Consider the following 23,329-nt stretch of genomic DNA (forward strand, 5'->3'; position numbering starts at 1 on the left):
AGCGGCATGCTTTCTTGGAAGATTGCGGGGTCAGAGATGAAAGTGGCGCTGAGGAAGGCCTCGCTCTGTAAGGGGCAAACAGTCTTGCGACTTCAGCTTTAAAAAGGGAAAAACAATATTAAAGAAAACATTCTAAAAGCTTAGATTAATTGCTACTTAATTTTCAAGCATTATACCCACTTACAAAATCACTACATTGAACTAAAATTGCTTTCTTTTCGTTCACATAGATTACTTGACTTCCATATTAGCAGAGAAGATAAGACACTTTAAAACAGTCATGATTAACTATTACCTACAACAATGTAAATAGTGATACAGACATTAACTCACAAGACGATTATCTTCTCTTACCTAATTTGAGTTCTTTGCTATGATTAAAAAAAAGTATAAAAAAAATCCGTGACTGAACTTATTCAAAAGCTCATTTTTGGCAGACAGACAGACTAACTGAGCAGTAATGACATATCGTTACTTACCCTGAACAGCGTTTTGCTAATGTTAACACTGTGCTGTTTTGATGACAACTTGGACCAGGGACCACTTCATCTCCAGTACGCTGCTGCAATACTCTCTCAGACTGAGGTGAAGACGTACAATCTAAGCAGTTAGCAACTTCTCTGAGTAACTCAGAAACGGACTTGTCTCCTGCAGCCATGCCCTTCACAAGCACCTGTAACGTTATTCGCGCCCAGTGTTTTACATTTGTCGGTGCCTAGCCGATACTGTTCTTGTTTTGTATTTTGTTTTTGTTTTGTTTTTTCTTCATCTTATATATGGCTGTTCTATTAAGTTCTGTAAATGTTCGAGGCTTAAAAAACAATGTCAAATGTAAAGCCATGTTTCTATTCTGCAAAGAAATTAAGGCAAACATTCTGTTTTTACAAGAAACACATTCTAGTAAGGAAGCATCAATGGGGAGAAAGTATTCTTTATTCACATGGTACTACTCACTCAGCAGGAGTGATGATTTTATTTAACAAATTTGCAGGGAAGGTTATTGATCATAAAAGCGATGGAATGGGACATTGGATCATGGTGTTGGTAGAAGTCTGTGAACAGAAAATTATTCTTATAAACGTGTATGGATACAATAACAGGTCTCTAAATAGAAACATGAGGTTAAACTTAAGTAAATTAATTGCAAATTGGAGTAATACATAAGGTTCTACCCAGGTAATAACTGGAGGCAATTTTAACCTGGCACCTAACTCATGGCTTGACAGGCAACCAGAACACGATTGCATTATTTGTGACTCTTTTGTACAAGAACTAATATGATGGATTATTGGAGGATGACAAACCCAAATACGAAGAAATACACTTGGTTTAGTCCAACAAATAAGAACGTATGTTATTGGCTTGTCTCCCAAACAGTATCATCATATGTTACTAAATGTGAAACCCAATCAACCCCACTTACTGATCATTGTCTCATAAGTCTCTCATTATCTCTACGTAAACAACAAAGATCTGAGAACTTATGGAAATTTAACAATAGTTTATTACAAAACAAAGATTTCTGTACACAAGTTAAAAAAATTCAATTAGAAATTAACAATATGATGATGACTAATGTCAGTAAATGGGAATGGTTTAAATATAGTGTCAAACAACTAGCTATAGAAACGGGAAAGAAAGTGTCTGCCCTACGCATATGTGAACAGAAAAATCTAATCGAACAAATACATTTATTATGTGGTAAGCCTTGTATGACTGCAGAATAGTCAGAATGCTTACAATCTTTACAAAATCAACTACAGGGAGTGCAGAATTATTAGGCAAGTTGTATTTTTGAGGAATAATTTTATTATTGAACAACAACCATGTTCTCAATGAACCCAAAAAACTCATTAATATCAAAGCTGAATGTTTTTGGAAGTAGTTTTTAGTTTGTTTTTAGTTTTAGCTATTTTAGGGGGATATCTGTGTGTGCAGGTTGCTATTACTGTGCATAATTATTAGGCAACTTAGCAAAAAACAAATATATACCCATTTCAATTATTCATTTTTACCAGTGAAACCAATATAACATCTCCACATTCACAAATATACATTTCTGACATTCAAAAACAAAACAAAAACAAATCAGCGACCAATATAGCCACCTTTCTTTGCAAGGACACTCAAAAGCCTGCCATCCATGGATTCTGTCAGTGTTTTGATCTGTTCACCATCAACATTGCGTGCAGCAGCAACCACAGCCTCCCAGACACTGTTCAGAGAGGTGTACTGTTTTCCCTCCTTGTAAATCTCACATTTGATGATGGACCACAGGTTCTCAATGGGGTTCAGATCAGGTGAACAAGGAGGCCATGTCATTAGTTTTTCTTCTTTTATACCCTTTCTTGCCAGCCACGCTGTGGAGTACTTGGACGAGTGTGATGGAGCATTGTCCTGCATGAAAATCATGTTTTTCTTGAAGGATGCAGACTTCTTCCTGTACCACTGCTTGAAGAAGGTGTCTTCCAGAAACTGGCAGTAGGACTGGGAGTTGAGCTTGACTCCATCCTCAACCCGAAAAGGCCCCACAAGCTCATCTTTGATGATACCAGCCCAAACCAGTACTCCACCTCCACCTTGCTGGCATCTGAGTCGGACTGGAGCTCTCTGCCCTTTACCAATCCAGCCACGGGCCCATCCATCTGGCCCATCAAGACTCACTCTCATTTCATCAGTCCATAAAACCTTAGAAAAACCAGTCTTGAGATATTTCTTGGCCCAGTCTTGATGTTTCAGCTTGTGTGTCTTGTTCAGTGGTGGTCGTCTTTCAGCCTTTCTTACCTTGGCCATGTCTCTGAGTATTGCACACCTTGTGCTTTTGGGCACTCCAGTGATGTTGCAGCTCTGAAATATGGCCAAACTGGTGGCAAGTGGCATCTTGGCAGCTGCACGCTTGACTTCTCTCAGTTCATGGGCAGTTATTTTGCGCCTTGGTTTTTCCACACGCTTCTTGCGACCCTGTTGACTATTTTGAATGAAACGCTTGATTGTTCGATGATCACGCTTCAGAAGATTTGCAATTTTGAGACTGCTGCATCCCTCTGCAAGATATCTCACTATTTTTGACTTTTCTGGGCCTGTCAAGTCCTTCTTTTGACCCATTTTGCCAAAGGAAAGGAAGTTGCCTAATAATTATGCACACCTGATATAGGGTGTTGATGTCATTAGACCACACCCCTTCTCATTACAGAGATGCACATCACCTAATATGCTTACTTGGTAGTAGGCTTTCGAGCCTATACAGCTTGGAGTAAGACAAGATGCATGAAGAGGATGATGTGGACAAAATACTCATTTGCCTAATAATTCTGCACTCCCTGTAGATGAGGTGTACTTGATTAAGGCTAAAGGAGCATATGTAAGGTCCAAAGCCAAGTGGATTGAACATGGGGAAAAAAATTCATCTTATTTCTATAGTCTTGAGAAGCGTAGACAAACAAAGAAAAAAAAATAACTAAATTGAGTAAGGATGGCATTATGATAGAGGAACCATTACCATTAGGAAATTAACATATTCTATCGTAGTCTGTATAAACCAAGAACCGAAAAAGAGAATGCGGACATCTTTTTTGATATGATTAAAGACCAGGTAAAAAAATTGGAAGAGTAAGATAAAATATGGTTGTGGAATACACCAGGCACAAACACACGCACACGCAGGTATGTACTGCCAATTTCCACATTTATTGACGTTTATGTTTTGACAGCTGAATCGGTCGCACAGCCTGACAGCTCACGAGTCCAGCTGATCTCTCTCTGGCCGCTCCTCCCCGTCTCACTATAAACACAGCGGAGGGAGACCATCATCAGTACATAAACACCATCAGCTGTTCTTACCGGCCTCGCAGCGCCGCCCTGTTGAGCCTTCTGCTCCACTCCTCCCCTGCAGCTGCGCTCGGGGCCACGCCTCCGCCACACACCCCCACCGCCCGTTCGAGGCCGGGGAGCCGTCCGGCCGAGCCAACTCCCCCCCCCGCGAGCGAGAGAGGAAATCGGCCACTGCCATCTGCGCCCCCGGCCTATGGATCACCTTGAACTTAAAGGGCTGCAACGCCAGATACCACCGGTTGATCCGGGCGTTGGCATCCTTCATGCGGTGGAGCCACTGCAGCGGGGCGTGGTCCGAACAGAGGGTGAATGAGCGTCCCAGGAGGTAATAGCGCAGGGAGCCGACCGCCCACCGGATGGCCAGGCACTCCTTCTCCACGGTGCTGTACCGGCGCTCGCGCTCCGCTAGCTTCCGGCTGATGTATAGGACGGGGCGGTCAGCCCCCCTCACCTGCTGGGACAAAACGGCTCCCAGCCCTCTGTCCGAGGCGTCAGTCTGCAGAACAAAAGGGAGGGAAAAGTTAGGAGTGTGAAGCAGCGGCTCCCCACAGAGAGCGTTTTTCACTCGCACAAACGCCGCCTGGCACGGCCCCGTCCACTGGACCAGATCCGGGGCACCCTTTCGAGTGAGATCGGTCAGGGGGCTGGTTAGCTGCGCAAACCCCGGCACAAAGCGATGATAGTAACCCGCCAACCCCAAGAACCGTCTCACCTCCTTTTTCGTCCTGGGGCGCGGGCAGGATGCGACAGCCGCCGTCTTCTCCACCTGTGGACGCACCTGCCTGCCCCCCAGGTGGTACCCCAGATACTGCACCTCCCTCCATCCAACCGCGCACTTCTTCGGATTGGCCGTGAGCCCCGCCCCCCTCAGGGACTCCAGGACCGCGGCCACCCGCAGCACATGCTCCGCCCAGGTGTCGCTGTGGATGATCACGTCATCCAGGTAGGCGGCAGCATACGCTGCGTGCGGACGCAGTACCCGGTCCATGAGACGCTGGAAAGTGGCCGGGGCCCCGAACAGGCCGAACGGGAGTGTCACGAACTGGTACAAACCGTACGGAGTGGAGAAGGCCGTTTTCTCCCTGGCCTCGGCAGACAAGGGAATCTGCCAATAGCCCTTGGTTAAGTCCAGTGTCGTGAAAAAGCGGGCCGTGCCTAACCGGTCCAGGAGCTCGTCGACCCGAGGCATGGGGTAGGCATCAAAGCGTGACACTTCGTTCACCCTGCGATAGTCGACACAGAACCGTATAGACCCATCCTTCTTCACCACCAGAACGATGGGGCTACACCAGGCGCTGTGCGACTCTTCTATTACTCCCATCCTCAGCATTTCCGCCAATTCCCTCTGCACGATTTTTCGCTTATGCTCCGGGAGCCTATAGGGCCGTGAACGCACCGTCACGCCGGGCTGCGTCACGAAATGGTGCTCGATGAGGGACGTCCGGCCGGGCAGGGGGGAGAACACGTCCGCAAAACGCTGTTGCAACGCGACAACATCCGCTCTCTGGGCCTGTGTGAGATGGTCATCACAAGGGAGGGAGGTGGGAATGATAGAATTTGGCACCTCAGGCCCCAACTCATCTCTCTCCTTCACCAAGCTCACCAGAGAAGCGGTTTCGACCTCTCGCCACTGTTTGAGGAGATTGAGGTGATAAATCTGCGTGGCTCCTCCCCTGTCCGACCGAGCGACCTCATAGTCCACGTCCCCGACTCGCCGTGTGACCACAAAGGGTCCTTGCCACTTGGCGAGCAACCTCCCCAAAGTGTGGAGTTTTGCTCTCAGGTCCAACACGTACTGAATCTCATTTTTGGCGGGGTTCGGACCGTCCTCCCAGCTTTCTTTAATCAGGTCAAGCACCCCACGTGGCCTCCTGCCGAACAGCAGTTCAAAGGGAGAAAATCCCGTGGAGGCCTGGGGCACCTCCCGCACTGCGAATAACAGAGGGTCTAGCCAGTGATCCCAATTGCGTTCATCCTCGTTAATGAACTTCCGAATCATGGACTTTAAGGTCTTATTCAGCCGCTCCACCAGCCCGTCAGTCTGAGGGTGGTAGACGCTGGTCCGAATAGATTTAACGCCCAGTAATTCGTACAGTTCCCGCAGTGTACGAGACATAAACGACGTGCCCTGGTCAGTCAGTATCTCTTTCGGGATTCCGACTCGGGAGATGACCTGAAACAGTGCCTGCGCCACACTCTTTGCAGAGATGGTGCGCAGCGGAACTGCTTCCGGGTACCGCGTTGCGTAATCCACCAGGACTAACACAAAGCGGTAACCGCGTGCACTCCGGTGAAACGGCCCGATGAGGTCCATGCCGATGCGCTCAAACGGGACCTCAATGAGGGGGAGAGGGCGCAGCGGCGCCTTCGGTATGGCCGGCTGGTTAACAAGTTGGCAGTCCGGGCAGGACGCGCACCAGCGGCGCACATCCGCTCGGATGCCCGGCCAATAAAATCAGGCCGTTATTCGCTCCAGAGTTTTCTCGTAGCCCATATGCCCTGCCATGGGGTTAGAGTGGGCCGCCTGGAAAAGTGTTTCCCGGCGGCCCTGCGGCACCAACAACTGGGTGTGTGTTTCCTCTGTCTGAGTGTCACGACTCACTCGATATAATCGGTCATTTAATAAGACGAAACGCGGGTAGGTCTGCGCGGCCTCAGGGCGCACCACGTGACCATCAATAGCCATCACTTGGTCAAAGGCTGAGCGTAGGGTGCCGTCACGAGACTGCTCCAGTGGGAAATCACCCATGGGGGACACTTCCGGGGCTGGCGGGACGTCCCGTGAGGGACCCGCCGGCTCCTCCCCCCCGGAGTCGGTGTCGGACGACCCCGCGTCACCGCTGAAAGCCGCGCACACGCTACACCCCGCTTCCGGTCGTGATCGCACCCCCGCGTACTGCCCCAGTAGCTGATGAAACCCTGGCCAATTGGTACCCAGAATCAGGGGGTGCGACAGGCGCGGGCTAACCGCCGCCGTTACCCTATGTGTATGGCCCTTGTATTTTAACAGCAGCGGCACTATGGGGTACCGGTGCACATCACCATGAACACACCTCACCTCCACCCATTCTGCCTCCAATAATGCCCCGGGGCGAACCAAGCCTTGGTGCACGAGGGTCTGTGTGCAGCCCGTGTCCACCAACGCCTGGCGTATACCCCCTCGAGTCCTTACCGAAATACTGTATGTCCCTCCTGGACCGGGGGAGGGTGCTGGGGCGCCAGCAACGCGAGACACCTGCCCCACTTCCATAAGCGGACAATCCCTCCTCAGGTGTCCCGGCTGCCCGCACTTCCAACACTCCGGCCCCGGCGTCTGTGCTGCCCTCCGTGGCTCGGGGGCGGCTCCACTCGGCTCGGCTCCCCTGGACGGCACCAACGCCGCGAAAGGGTTAGTGGGGCTCAGCGCCGGCAGCCGCTCTGCCTGCCCTGGTGCCGGCACACGGCGCCTCGGGGCCGGCACTGGGGCCTGTTTGTTCGGCCTCCGTCCGGCGTCCCCGGGCTCCCCTGCTCCAGCGGCAAGGTGGTCCTCCGCCAGCGTCACCGCTACCTCCAAGCTTGCGGGCCGGTGGCACCGGACCCATCTCGCCGTCTCCGCTGGCAATCCCTCCGTGAACTGCTCCAGCACCACCTTGTCCACCAGCTTCGTCTCGCCCTCCGATGCTCCCGGCTGCAGCCAGCGCACCGCCGCGTCGCGCAGCTGCCGGGCCCAGGCGAATGGTCGGTCCGTTGTAGCCAGCCGACAGGCCCGGAACCGCCGGCGATGGTCTTCGGCGGTGAGCCCCAGCCTGTCCACCACCGCCCGGCTCACATCCGGGAAGCTGCTCCTCGACGCCGGAGGCAGACTCAGGGCCGCTGTTTGTGCCTCCCCAGACAGCAGGGGGAGCAGCCGCGGAGCCCACTCCTCCTGCAGCCATTGGCAAGCCTCCGCCGTGGCACGGAAGGTCTCCAAAAAAACCTGTGGGTCGTCCCCGTCCCCCATCCAGGGCACCGCCACCGACAGTGGCGAGGGCTTCGGCGTGGCAGCGGCCCCGACCAGCCGCTCCAGAACTTGCGTCTGTCGGTCCGTCTGCTCCCGCAGCGCGGCCAGGTGGGCACGCTGGTCGGCCGCCTGATCCCGGCTCATCGTCGCCATCTCCGCCAGCATCTGCGCCAAGAATTGCAGAGGCTGGGCGGGTGGCGCGGCCTGTGGGTCGGACATTCCCCCACCGGCACTTTCCTGGGTTTCGGCACCACTTGTGGAATACACCAGGCACAAACACACGCACACGCAGGTATGTACTGCCAATTTCCACATTTATTGACGTTTATGTTTTGACAGCTGAATCGGTCGCACAGCCTGACAGCTCACGAGTCCAGCTGATCTCTCTCTGGCCGCTCCTCCCCGTCTCACTATAAACACAGCGGAGGGAGACCATCATCAGTACATAAACACCATCAGCTGTTCTTACCGGCCTCGCAGCGCCGCCCTGTTGAGCCTTCTGCTCCACTCCTCCCCTGCAGCTGCACCCGGGGCCACGCCTCCGCCACAATGGTTAGAAGAAGATTTGAATATATCTGAATTAGAAACAGCTCTAAAACAAATGGAAAATGGAAAATCACCTGGAATTGACGGCCTAACGATTGAATTCTATAAAACTTTTTGGCAAGACATTAAAGATTTGTTATTTAATGCTTTTTTGGATTGTTTAATAAATGAAGAACTATCCCCAACAATGAAAACAGGATTAATAACCTTATTGCCCAAACCAAACAAAAATTTACAAGTGCTAGACAATTGGAGACCCATAACACTTTTATGTAATGATTACAAATTATTAGCCTTAGCATATGCAAATAGGATTAAGAGCGTCTTAACCAAACTAATTGATGAGTGTCAATCAGCGTTTATTAAAGGAAGGCAGATTCATAATAACATAAGATTAATAGATATGATTGACTACCGATCCTTTATCAATTCAGAAAGTTTGATATTATTTATTGACATTTTTAAAGCATTTGATTCAATAGACCATAATTTTCTATTTCGATCTTTAGAACTTTATGGATTTGGAAACAAAGTTTGCAAAGTGATCAAACTGTTGTACAAGCAGATTTATAGTTATGTTTCGCTCAATCCAGGCATAACACCTAGGATAGACGTATTCCGTGGAATTCGACAGAGTTAGCAACATCCCCCAAGAACCCGAAGAGGAGAGTCCTGGCCCCTAGCCCTGCCAGTGTAGCAGAAATTATGACGGATGATGATGGCAGTTCTTCTCTGGGCGAGTAGTTTAATGTTGTTCGTGTGTAATTTACGTTGAGTAGGCTAACCACGTTATTAAATTAATGCATGTAAGGTTAACTAGCAAACACCGTTGTAGTTACATGCGGCTGTCTTCTTGTTTGATGGCAGATACTCCCTGTTTCCAGCTAAACATGAGAGGTTTTTGGACAAAGTTTGTGTTTTTTCCGTTGTTTAAGCACTGCTTCCAGCCAAGAGTGATACCATATATGCCCTATAGCTGCAGAAAAGGCTAACATTGTTGTCTTTTTACAAAAAAACAGCTAAACATGGGAGGCTTTTGGACAAAGTTTGTTTTCTCCATTCTTTAAGCACCGGTTCGAGCACCGTTTAAGCAGCACAGTTTCAAAAGTACCGGTTTGGCACCGGTATTGGATAAAACCGAAACAATACCCATCCCTAGTAACTAGTAACCAGTGTTGGGTAAGTTACTTTAAAATAGTAACTTAGTTACATTACTAGTTACTTCTCTCAAAAGTAACTCAGTTACTTCAAGTTACTCGTTACTTTCAAAGTAACTAGTTACTAGGGAAAGTAACTTTGGTTTTACTCAGAATTCTCTTGTTAATGTGTTGCTTCCATAACTTTGCCAGTCTTCTAGCTTGCTTACTTGCCACAAGTGCACTGTGCCACCTACCAATAGAAAGGAAAAGATAATGTGCATATTTCCAAGCACATCAAGCACATCCCGAACATGCTCAATGGGTGACATGTCCGGTGAGTATGCTGGCCATGCAAGAACTGGGTCATTCTCAGCTGCCATCTGCCCTGAACAATGTGAACCATGATTCATCCGTGAAGCGCACACCTCTCCAACGTGCCAGACGCCATCGAATGTGAGCATTTGCCCACACAAGTCTGTTACGGCGACGAGCTGGAGTCAGGTCAAGACCCCGATGAGGACGACGGGCATGCAGTTGAGCGTCTCTGAGACGGTTTCTGACAGTTTGTGCAGAAATTGTTTGGTTGTGCAAACCAATTGTTCCAGCAGCTGTCTGGGTGGCTGGTCTCAGACGATCTTGGAGGTGAACCTGCTGGATGTGGAGGTCCTGGGCTGGTGTGGTTACACGAGGTCTGCGGTTGTGAGGCCGGTTGGATGTGCTGCCATATTCTCTGAAACGCCTGTGGAGACGGCTTATGGTTGAGAAATGAACATTCAATGCACGGGCGACAGATCTGGTTGACATTCCTGCTGTCAGCATGCCAATTGCACGCTCCCTCATTGCTTGTGGCATCTGTGGCATTTTGCTGTGAGACAAAACTGCACATTCCAGGGTGGCCTTTTGTTGTGGGCAGTCTGAGGTACACCTGTGCACTACTCATGATGTCAGATCAGCATCCTGATGTGGCACACCTGTGAGGTGGGATGGATTATCTCAATATAGCAGATGTGCCCACTACCACACATTTGGACTGATTTGTGACCACTGTTTGGGAGGGATGGTTATATTGTGTATCTGGAATGAATTTTAGGTCTCTACGTCCATCCCATGGGGAATGGGAGCAGTAACAAAGGTGTTGCGTTTATATTTTTGTTGAGTGTAGCTTTTTTTGTGTTTTGTCCAAAATTGGACTGAAATTAAGGGAGCACCTGGTGGATTGATTTTTATTAATGACTATACCAAGGTAAGTGACAGACTCTTTCACTGGGATGCCAGCAATAGATAGACTGGTACAATTTCTAAGGGCAAGCAGTTCACATTTGCCAATGTTTAGGTGGAGTCCTGAAGCTAAAGAAAAGGCATTAATTGTGTTAATAGCCATCTGCACCTGTGAAGCATTTTTTAAAAAGAGAGTGGTATCATCAGCAAGTTGACTAATGAATATTTCTTCATCTGCAATTGTTATACCTTTCAGAGGACTGTGTTTAATATTATCAGAGAGAAGTTGAGCATAAATGAGAAATAAGTATGGGGAGATGGGGCAGCCTTGCCTGATACTGCGGTTCAAGTTAAACCTAGGTGATGTACCTGCTTGTAGTTTGATGGAGCAATTTACATTTTTGTACATTGTTTTAATTGCATTCTGAAAATAAGGACCAAAGCCAAATTTGTCCAAAGCCTGAAAAATAAAACCTTGTTCAATCGTATCAAACGCTTTGCAGAAATCTATAAATAAGATAAAGCTATCATCCCTACACAAATCTGCATAATCAGTTAGGTAAAAAACAAGTCTAATGTTGTTGGATATGTGTCTGTTAGCCATAAAGCCAAAAGACTGAGTTTCATCAATAATATCATTCAAAACAGCTTTCAGTCTTTTGGCAAAGATCTGAGCTAGGATCTTATTGTCATGGTTCTGGGTCGTTGACCCAGCGTTTTGCGTTTTTTCTGATCTGTATTAGTTAGGGTTAACCTGAAGTTTGGTGTATTGTCAGCCCTACCTGTGTCTGTCCTTGGTGCTCTGTTCATGTCCCCGTGTTGTGTTGTACATCAGTCTGTTTCCTGTTTTATTTTGAAGGCTCGTGTTCTGGATTTCCTGTTCTGTTCTGAAGGTCTGTGTCTGTTGTTATTGTGTTCAGCTTGTCTCCTCCGGTCCCCAGGTGTATTAGGTTCAGCTGTTCTTCCCTCCTGTGTGTGATTACCTGATTACCTTGTGTGTGTATATTTAGTGGGTGTCGGTCTGTGTTCGTTGTCGGCTCGTCTGCGTTCATCCATGTATCACTGCGTTCCTCCGTGTAGCTCTGCATTCTATGGTGTTTCGTTCCTGTCTCTGCGTCTCTCTGCCCCGCACCACTTTTGTATGGTCTCAGGTTTGTCTTTAGTTTCTCCCAGTTTAGGTTTGTAATTGCTCATGTTGAGTTGCCTGTTTTTGCCACCACCACCACCTTGTAAATAAACATCACTCTGTCATCAGTTCGCTGCATCTTGGGTCCTCCTTTTCCTCCACACCACACGGCTCCCTCCGCCAGCCGTGACACTTATAATCATTATTAAGGAGGCAAATTGGCCTCCAATTGTCAATATAAGTGGGATCTTTCTTTGGCTTTGGGATTAGGGTTAACAGACCTTGTGAGAAAATGGGGGGAATAGACTGATTTGTAAGTCTTTCAATGTATACATTAAGAAGAAATGGAGCCAGTTGATCTGCAAAAGTAATGTAAAATTCAGAGGTTAAGCCATCGGTTCCTGGGGATTTATTAAGTTTAAGACGTCGAATAGCAGGTAGCACTTCACTAATAGATATCGGCCTATGACAGAAACTCATCTGATCTTCTTTAACTGTTCGCACATCAGGGATTTGTTCCATAAAGTTCAGAGCAGCACTCTCATCAAACTCTGACTTGTATAAATTTTTATAAAAATTGGAGCAATAGGTGGAGACTTTTCGGGGATCATCAGTTATAATACCGTCAATATTAAGTCTCCGAACAGAACTAAGTTTAGAATGAGATTTTTCTAATTTAAAAAGTCTACACCGCCACGTCCTTAAAATTCAGGGAAATGAAGGACGCATTTGAGGGCCGCATTTCGAGCAGCCTTCGAATTGGGACAGCCTTCAGCGCGCCGCTGTGACTTAATCGGCCTTGAAATGCGGCCTTTAAGGATGCAGACCCTGAATTGGGATACAGCCACAGTCTGTCAATGATAATGATATAAGTGACCATTTACCAGTCTTTGCGGCTTATAATTTATCATCATAAAGTTAACAGAGATGAACATAAGATTATTTACAAGAGAATTAGAACAGAGAAGACATTTAACTGTCTTGAAAATGAACTTTTAAAGCAAGATTGGAATTTTGTATATGAAAATAAAGACGTTAAAAACCTTACGAAGCATTTTTAAAAACACATTAAACACACATTACTTGATAAAAACTGCTCAGTGATTGAAATCAACATGAAGCACAACTATGCAGGAAGACCATGAATGACAAAAAACAAACTATCTAATATAATGAGAACCTGTAAAAGAGAATATTTTATTAAAATGTTAGAATACAATAAAGATAACACAAAGGTATATGGAATGTCATAAACAGTACAATGAGGATCGATGAGGAGCATTCTCACAATTCAGTAAGCGCTGGATTATTGTTACTGCTGTTCACAAAAGAGGAGATGTGAGTTAATTTTGTGTGATAAGTGCCTATGGAAACTGTTTTAAGGTTCTTTAATTCTGTTATTATCGATTGCATTAAGTTGTCATATACGAAAATGAGAGGTGTATGGTCACTAGTGTTGATTAAGTTGTTTTATAATATTAATGCAAAATGTGTTCACTGCCTTGTGCAGGTTGGTCTTTTTGTTGGAGTGTGAAATTGTGCGAGTGAGACCAGTACATTCACCTGCAGCGAGCCAGGATTCAGGATCCCAGCTGCGATGCAGGAAGGTTTGCAGCCTACTAAGAAGTGACAGACACGTTACTTCCTGACAGATAAGCTTATGAGATCTCAAAACAATACACTACCGGGAACTTCCGGTGGCTCGTAGCACCGCATGGCCGCATAGAGAGTGACCTCCGGCACCAACCGTGTGTTTCCCCGGACTCGAGAGCTGTATTAGGGCTACATTGCCATTTTTCGACTCAAGAATGAGTGGGGATAAATCTAAAAAGGGAGGATACGGGCTACGAAACATTCTTGACTGTGAAATGGAGAAGGACGCCGCGGCTAGTGAGGCAAGCCTCGCATCGGGACAAGATGGCGACCGAGGTGAAGGTCTGGGTTGGCTTCGGGATGCTGTGAGTAGCGTACTGGTGGCCGAAATGGCTACATTGCGAACCGAATTGAAGAGTGACTTCAAAGCATTCGGTACGGAATTTCGGGAGGATGTAAAGAAGCAAATGGCCGAACTCTCTAAGGAATTGAATCAAAGATTACACGAGATGGCGGATCAGGTGGAGGAGATGACTGGTCGGCTAAAGCACGTCGAGGACAACATGGCTGACTCGGAACGCTGGGACATTGGTGTTAGGGATACACTTGTGCAGCTGTTGGAAAATCAACGGGCGCTTCAGGAAAAGGTGTCCGATATGGAGGGCCGCGCTAGACGCAAGAACATCTGGATCTACGGCGTACCGGAAAACTCGGAGGGCTCGTCGGTGACTACCTTTGTTGAAAATCGGATCAAAGAACACCTAGGCGAAGATTTCGGCCCGGACCGTGCTCTCGGCATTGAGCGCGCACACCGCGCGTTGGGACCGAAACCACCCCCGAACGCCCCACCACGCTCAATAATAGTGCGCTTCCTCCGGTTCTCTGTTAAAGAAGAGATTCTCCGCACGGCGTGGAACAAAGGGGTACATATCCAAAACAAACGGGTGTATTTCGATCATGACTACTCTCTGGAAGTGCAGAAAAGGAGACGGGAATATATCCCAGTTAAGAAGGCTTTGAAGGACAACGGGATCCGTTTCCAGACGCCACTAAGTAAGATGCGAGTGTTTTATGCGTCAGGCAATGTCCCATATAATACCGCGAGCCAAGCTGCCGAGGATTTAAGAAAGCGGGGAATAGCCGTGGGTAAGATCACCTTGGGGAACCAAACCAACAGGATGACAGAGGACACGATAAAGCAGCTACTTCCTTGGGAAACGCAGACAGCACACTGCGGGGGCGGCTTCCAGCAGCACGTGCGGGAAAAACTCCAAGCATTCCGGAGGGAGCAAGAAAAAGTGTCAGCAGACGAGTGAACAGCTGATGGCGGGACAACGGTGAGATAGCTGGCGGTAGAGTTTTGATAATCTAACCGCAGGAACACTGACTTTCGTATCCTTCAGAATTCATATTTCTTTAGGTTGGTGCCTACGGACATGGTTAGAGAACCACCACGTTATGTCTAGTAGTGATAAGAGACTGTTTCGTTTATTTTTTGCCCTTTTTTGGCTTTTTTGTCGGTCACTCCCCTCTTGTCGGATGAGGGGCCCCACCCTGTGGCCAGTCCCCTCAATGTCAAAGGATACTGTTATATCCTTTGTATTGGAAGCTCCTGTTAATGTTTTGTGTGTTTGCTGTTCAGTGAGTTCTGGTTGTGATGTTCTGAGGTCTGGGTTGATTATGTTGTATTCCACATATCCACTTGATGGCTTATAATTTCTATAAAATGCTGTCACTAAATGTAAATGGCCTGAATAGCCCTATTAAAAGAAGCAAATTAATTGCCAAATTGAAAAAGGAGACAGTAGACTTGGCATATTGGCAAGAAACTCATCTAGATAATGCAGAACATGAGAAATTAAAAAAGATGGGTTTCAGACATACATTTTATTCATCGTATAGGACCGGGAAAAAACGAGGAGTAGCTATCCTTATCTCAAATAAAATAAAATTTGAACATATATCTACTATAAGTGATAAGGAAGGTCGGTTTGTTTTAGTAAAAGGTAGAATAGAGAATAAGACGGTCACACTATTAAATGTCTATGCACCCCCAGGAAGCAACGCAAGCTTCTTTAAGAAGATATTTGATTTGATCTCTAAGGAAACGGTGGGAACTCTTATTTGTGCAGGAGATTTTAATTTACTGTTAAATCCCAGATTAGACTCAAATAATAGGGACAGGAAAAGCACGTCTGGAGGGAAACGGGTTAAAGGAATGTTAACGGAATTAGGGCTTATTGACGTGTGGCGATCTATCCATGGGTCAGCGTCAGGATTCACTTTTTACTCTGCTCGACACTCAGTGTATTCGAGGATAGATTACTGTTTTATGTTTAATAGGGATTTACACAGGATAAAAGATTGCAGAATAGGTCCAAGAGATGTCTCTGACCACAGTGGACTTTATATAACGTTACATTTGGACGGGACACGGAAGACAACTTTGTGGAGACTAAATACCGGTATGTTAAATGACCCCGCTTTTGTGAAACAAATGACAGCCGATCTTAACTTGTACCTGCAGGACAATGATAATGGAGAGACAAATCACAGTATTGTATGGGATGCAGCCAAAGCTGTCCTCAGAGGTAAAATAATTGCGTGGTCGACCATGATTAAAAAGAAAAAGTCACAAGAATTGTTACAACTGCAGAATAGATTAATGGCCTTGGAACAGTCAGGTCTAAAGGATAAAAATACTACAGTAACCCACCAGATCAGACAGATTAAGCAGGAGATAGATAAGATATTGAGCGAAGAAGTAGAGAAAAACATAAGGTTCATGAAACAGAGGTATTATGAGGCGGGGCCTAAGGCGGCGAAGCAGTTGGCGTGGCGGATTAGAAAACAGCAAGCTGAAAATAATATTTATAAGATTAGAGACCCGGTTGGTAACAATGTTGTAACTGACCTGGATAAAATTCAAAAAGCGTTTGAAAAGTATTACAAATCCTTATATAGTCAATCTACTCAGGGTGATGTAAATAAGATGACTGACTTTTTGAATTCCTTAGACCTGCCTACGATTGGTCGAGAAGCAAATAGTAAGTTAACGTCCTTAATATCTCGGGAAGAAATAATTAAAGCTATCTCCAGCCTTAAATCCAATAAATCACCAGGTACCGACGGGCTCCCTGCCGAATGGTACAAAACCATGAGGGAAAGCCTTCTTCCCCTGTTGGAAACTAGTTTTAACTACATTTTGAAAGGAGGTCTGGTACCTCCCTCTTGGAAGGAGGCCTTCATATCGGTTTTGCCAAAGGGGGGACAGGATAGACTAAACTGCAAATCTTATAGGCCGATAAGTGTCCTGAACTCAGACTATAAACTATACACAACTATTTTGGTGCGAAGAATGGATGCTGTAATGCCTTCTTTGATTGATGAAGACCAAACGGGTTTCTTGAAAAATAGACAAACCCACGATAATATTAGACGAGCTTTACACATCATCGAACACATTAATAATAAGAAAAAAAGCTCAATTATTCTTAGCTTAGATGCTGAAAAAGCATATGATTCAGTGAATTGGGACTTCCTCTTCCTAGTGATGAAAAGATTTGGTTTCTGTAGCGAGTTTATAAGATGTTTCCAAGCTCTTTATTCTCTCCCTACTGCCAGAATAAAAATTTACAGTAGCCTCTCCGATACTATTTTTTTAGAACGAGGATGTAGACAGGGGTGTCCAGCAAGCCCCTACCTCTTCAACTTGTTTATCGAACCTCTAGCCCAGGCTATACGTCAGGAAACATCGTTGAAAGGGATTGTAATAGGAGGGGACGAGTACAAGGTGTGTTTATACGCAGATGATGTCTTGGTGACAATCATGGATCCCAGCTCAGGTATACCAGTATTAATGGGGATGTTGGAAACATATGGCCTGTATTCAGGGTATGTCCTTAATGTCAAAAAAACTCAAGTTCTGTCATTTAATTTTTCTCCGGACCAGACACTACTGGCAAAATTCAAGTTTAATTGGGAGGCAACTGCTATCAAATATTTGGGAGTGTTTCTGCCTAGAGATCTGACACAACTGTACGATATTAATTACAGTCGTATTAATAGAGAAATATATAGCAATCTCAACATTTGGGCCTTGCTCCCTCTCGACCTTGGCAACAGGATACAGATAATTAAAATGAATATTCTCCCCAAACTACTCTATCTTTTTCTTGCTTTACCTATTCAAATTCCAGAGAAGCAATTCAGGGAATGGAATAAGCAGATTTCGAGATTCATTTGGCTTAACAAAAGACCACGGGTGAAGTTCTCTACTTTGCAGTTGCCGAAAGACAAAGGGGGCTTGGCTCTACCTTCATTAAGGAATTACTACTTATCTGCTCAGCTGAGGTCCTTGGTGTGTTGGTGTAATCCATCTTTTTGTGCGAGGTGGAAGACTATTGAGATGTCTCTCTCAGACACGCCAATCCAGTCTAGACTTGGTCACGCGGCTTCTGATTTGGACGATACCTTGACGCCCAGCCACTGGGTCACTTTTACATTAAAAATATGTAAAAGCAGGCGCAACTCCAGGAAGAGATAAAACTTCTGAGGTGGCCAGCGTATGACCCTGATTTTCTACCTGCTTCCCACGATAGTAGATTTAAACAATGGGTGTGGCATGGAATCACTGCTGGGTGTTTGGTTATTGTAAAATCTAAAATTATGGCTTTTGATACCCTATGCAAGACTTACGATCTCGGGAAACAAGACTTTTTTCGATACTTGCAACTCCGTGACTATATTGGCAAAAGACTGAAGAGCTGTGTCCGTGGAGACTTCTCGATTGTTAATATTTTCATTGATGCTTATGACTCTGGGAGTAACAGAGCCTTGATAAGTAAACTGTATAAATGTCTGACTAAGCTCAAAGGGCACTCAACGATTTACATAAAGCAGAAATGGGAAAAAGAAATGGACATTGTGATTACAGAAGATGGGTGGGCACAGATCTGGGAGACACAGTTTACCACGACTAACTCCAACATGTGGCGGGACTTCTGCTGGAAGAACATTATACGCTATTTCATAACGCCTAAACAGAAGTCTAAATTCAGTGCTACACCTGCGTTTTGCTGGAGGAATTGTGGGGAAGTCATGGCTGATTACGGTCATATATTCTGGTCCTGCCCACTCATACGACCCTTCTGGACGGAAGTTATAAAGATAATTACAGAGGTGTTGGGATTCCACGTGTCTTGTACATTTACCTCATTGTATCTGGGATATTTTACAGACGATTTAGTTGCAGATGATGTTTACCTTCTGAAAGTTCTCTTGGCTTCTGCGAAGAAGGCCATAACAAAACGCTGGCTCTGTAGAGATCCTCCCACTGTAACACTTTTTACCTCTATAGTGGAAGACGTCAAATTGATGGAATGTATGACTTTCACTCTGCGACTGTAGGGAGATTTGGGAAGGAGACGGTGGAGAAAATGGCTGGACTTTACAGCTTGTGGCAGCACCCTTTGATGCATAGAATTAGCAATGCAGACTTGTTGACGTATGTATGTGTGGATGTGCAGATGTATGTACAGGTGTATGTTATCTTCCCATGACCTCATACTGTTTCTGTTTTTTCTTTTTTCTTTTATCTTGTTGCATAAAAATGTTCCTAAACAAATAAAAAGTGTCAAAAAAAACAAAACAATACACTACCTGGGTAGTACTACTAACATTAACACTATCCACACACACTTCACACACCTGAACAGAAAAGACTGAAAAGAACTCTGAACTGAGTACACAGGCTGACAAACATGGACTATTGGAATTTTCTCATTGTGAATTGTTGAATGACTATTTATGGTTTTGTTTAAATAAATGTTAACTGTTCTTTTAACTGTGTGTCACGTGCTCTTTAGTCGATTTCTAGAGAACATGAACCCAAGATCCTAACTTCCTCTACGTTCTGTAGTGGTAAAGTATCATGTGTTACAACTAGGTTTTTAGCGTAATGTGAGACAGGATATTCCTCATTTCAGAGATATTGCACAAATGTAAGAAGCAGTCCTACATATTTGTTTAATATGTGCATTGAAGGACATATCCTGGTCAAAAATTACTCCAAAATTACTTTCCTGCAACCAGGAAAGAAATTACTAGCCAGGGAGACGTGGCTAGTTGTTGCTCCATTATTTATTCCAATTCAAGCAGTCTTTTGTTACTTTATAGTAGTACAACTGTGTATTTACTTTTTCCAAAAATAGCTCACATTATGATGATGATGATGAAGCTTTATTTGTCACTTGCAGTTGCCTGCAGCAAAATTGGACCCCTTCTGACCATACATACATTACACAAACATCACATTGGGGAGACAGGTCAGAACAGGGAGCTTACAGAAAAACAGTGAAATGTACAACACAATAGGGGAGTGGAGGAGGAAAAAAGAGAACTCTACTCAGACTGAGCTCCTGGTAGGGGATCAGTATGAGAACAGAAAACAAAAATTCCTCAGCACAAAAAGCACATGAATCTTCACACTGTAACACCATGAAAACACATGACAAGCAACAGGGATGGGTAAATGGGGTGAGAGGTCGCCAGTGTAGACAGCAGCATGATTCCACGCTGGCCCGGTCAATCGCCGTCTGCATCGGGTGGGTGCAACCATTGGAGGCGTTTGGAGGGGGGAGAGGGGTGAGTGTACATCTGCGTCAGTGTACGTGTGTGTGTCCTGTTCAACTTGAGAGAGAGTGTCCTTTTACCTGGTTAAGCAAAGTCAACAGTCCTGATCCGACGCAGGTGTCCTTGAAGGATACGATCAGAGAGAATTTCTTGTTCAGGAGCCAAATGAGTGAAGGAGATGATTGTTTGGGTTAATGTGAACAACTGCATGCAATTTCACAGTTGGTCTAATGTCCATCACTGGTCACTTGATCTGTCAATTTCCCATTGCAGAGCCGTGAGCTTCTCTAAGATCTTATCCATATTGCGTTCAATAAATGCAGTGTGAGTACTCAGAGATTGCCCATCGTCAATCACATCGGCCAGCCTTGTGGGACCACTTTCTTTGTTTTCGATAAGCCAGGTTCAGACAAGCTCCAATCAGCCAGAACTCTGTTATCATGGTTCCAAATGGGTAGATCTCGTTCAACGTCCTCTATTGAGAGTGTCGCCAGACACACGATGCAACTGACCACCAAGTATCCGGCAGCAAGGGGCTCTGCAGGACAATCAGGCTCTCCCGAGCCCAGGCTTCTCATCAAAGATAATTCATAATTCTTTAGGTCTTAGAGAACAAGACTGAGAGAATCTCTGAGGGTTAGAAAGTTACACGAGAATGCACAGGGACATGAGAAGCCAAGCAGGAAAGATAAGGGAAGGGAGAGGGAAAAGATGCAACTGCTTCCGTCAAGAGCGAGATAGGATTTCACATATTCTCAATACGTGTTCCGTTATCAGATAGACAAAGAGAATGAACATATTCCACTGTCATAGACAAAGCCGATTTTCTTATGAAACTCGCTTCAAAATGAATGCTAAAAAGATAATACATGAATTTCGAAAGATTCCGAAAGAATGGTGTAATCACTACCATCTTGATATGTACACTGAATTTAAGTAAATACTTTATGGCAGAAAACAAACAACTAAAACAACACACTATAAAGGTGGAGCCGATCAGTAACATTACAGAACGTTGAATTTACTAGACTAAACAATGTTTCTGTGCTTTCAGTTTCTGACCTTAATAACTAATCTATGCAATATATCGGGTGTGACTGCTTTTATTTTCTATTTCTGGTACAATACTAGCCTGCAAGCAGGAAAGAAATGATAAGGCAGGGAGTACATGTAACATTATGAGAAAACAGTGCTGAGCATGCTTCTGACTACTAACAACAGGCCAAACCATGGTCTCACACTGCCACCTACTGGTACAAAAATGGAGCATCAGCTACAAATATCCCAGACTAGTTACCAGGTCTATAGTTAAAACTAGTTAATTTAGAGGATTTTCAAAAGAAAATATCACTTACATTTAAAGTAAAATAGCTGAAATATAAGTTAATTCACATAAATGTGATTAGACGTTAGTGGCTATCACACACACACGTTCATACTGTTGCTCTTTGATTAGATAACTCTATGGCTGCTGTCAATATACAGGCGAAGCTTACGGGTTATGCAGCCAACTTTGTAAGTTGGATCATTAAGTCTATGAATCACCCTGTTAAGCACAAAAAGGTGCTTACACAACTGAAAAAATCTGCTATGTCTTTTCCACAGGGGACTCACCTTTGTATAGCAGACCGATATAGATTGAAGACTGGTTGGGTTGGCCAAATAGTCCATTCCAACTTTAACTCTAAGACAGAGGGGTGGCCATCCTTATGGGTAAAAACGTCCCATTTCCTGTATCAACCATTTTATCTGATCCTATGGGTCCTTATTATGGGTCCGCATTACTGTGGTTGGCCAACATTATGGACTTTATGGACAACTTTATGAACTGATTTAAGCCAACATTTACGCCCCCAAATGGGATGATGAAACCTAAATTGTCTATTAATTCTCGTGAATTCTGGATATGACAACACACAATCTCATTTTAGCTGGAGGTACAAGCTGTGTGCTCTCTAACCTAGAAAGAAGCTCTAATAAGGATACTCATCCAGGACATGCTCCGACTATATTCCTGTCCACAAAATGTTCTATTGGATAAATTCATTTGTCACTGATAAATGTCCTCTTCCACTTATTGAAACTTGCAATTATCAATCTATTGTTATTTCAGATCATACCCCCCTATTGATGAGATGGGGGTTGGATGCCTCACTGCCCTCCGCCTCTGGCAGTGGCCCTTTCTACTAAGGAGGCAAGAGTTCTGCATGTCCTGGTGACCCTCCACCTGTTTCACAGGTGGGTGCAGCCTGATCTATCTAGTGAAAGTCTAGACAGACCAGACCAGCCCAACCACACAGACACTTCCTACCCGATTTTAGGACAAAAGCAGAGTATGCAATATGTGGGACAAACAAACACACACACACACAAATGGCAAATGTGAGATCATGGGAATCTAAGCAGCTTGAACCGAAAGTGACTAAAAATTGTCAAGGCTGAGCAGGACTCAAGCGCAGACTACGAATCACAATAAACTTTTTTTTTATTTACATGACACAGAGTGCACTATATACAAGTGGGGAGAAGGGGTCCAGCAAATCCAGAGGTCCATGGAGGCAGTGGCGTGTCTAGAAAATTTTTGTTGGGGGGGCCAGGTAGGGGCACAGATTTGGAGAAGGGTGGCAGATTTAATTGGCAGATAATGTTTTTAAAAAAAAAATTCTACCAACCCTTAACCATAATTCAATAATCCTATAAACCTAATAACCGAATGCACTTTTAACTCTTATTAGAATGAGATTTTAACCACTACGGTGCAAAGTTTTTAGATACTGCGTTGATAAAGTACAAGAGATACAATCAGTGCTTTGTCAGTGTTTACTCAGCATTCAAGGACAGCAATATTTGCATAGTATTTTTACTGACATATACTGCACATATGTTTTGGGCAAAAACATTTTTGAATATTAAAATACGAACATTTGTAGCAAACAATTGACAAATTAGCCATTCCAATGCAAAACTTTCTCTGCCTGTTAAAAAAAGAAGATAATCTTCTCACAAACTGGTGTTTGATTTTGAAACAGGAAAAAAGTGGAGAAACAACTGAAAAGACTAATATTTGAATAAAACCTGAAAGCAAGTAAATACTTTCTATGCTGCCTTATGGTAAACTTTGGTAATATTGATAAAGAACAACACTGGCTGATGATGAAATACATTCAGCTGGCATGGTGACACTGCCAGTATAACCTGCAGGGCTGGACTGGGACAGAAAATCGGGCATTTTGACTACAGACCGACCCACCAGGTATTAAAGCC

The 23,329-nt window shown here is 45.0% G+C and overlaps 1 pseudogene; it reads right to left on the reverse strand.

Moving 5' to 3' along the window:
• Positions 1-6,286: 6,286 nt before the first annotated feature.
• On the reverse strand, positions 6,287-8,029 carry LOC147316754 (uncharacterized; annotated as a pseudogene).
• Positions 8,030-23,329: the final 15,300 nt, after the last annotated feature.

Source organism: Aulonocara sp. 'chitande type north' Nkhata Bay, linkage group LG12, assembly GCF_057382095.1.
Source record: "Aulonocara sp. 'chitande type north' Nkhata Bay isolate Kocher_YH1m ecotype deep benthic linkage group LG12, A_spYH_male_GT1.1, whole genome shotgun sequence".
Classification (NCBI taxonomy): domain Eukaryota; kingdom Metazoa; phylum Chordata; class Actinopteri; order Cichliformes; family Cichlidae; genus Aulonocara; species Aulonocara sp. 'chitande type north' Nkhata Bay.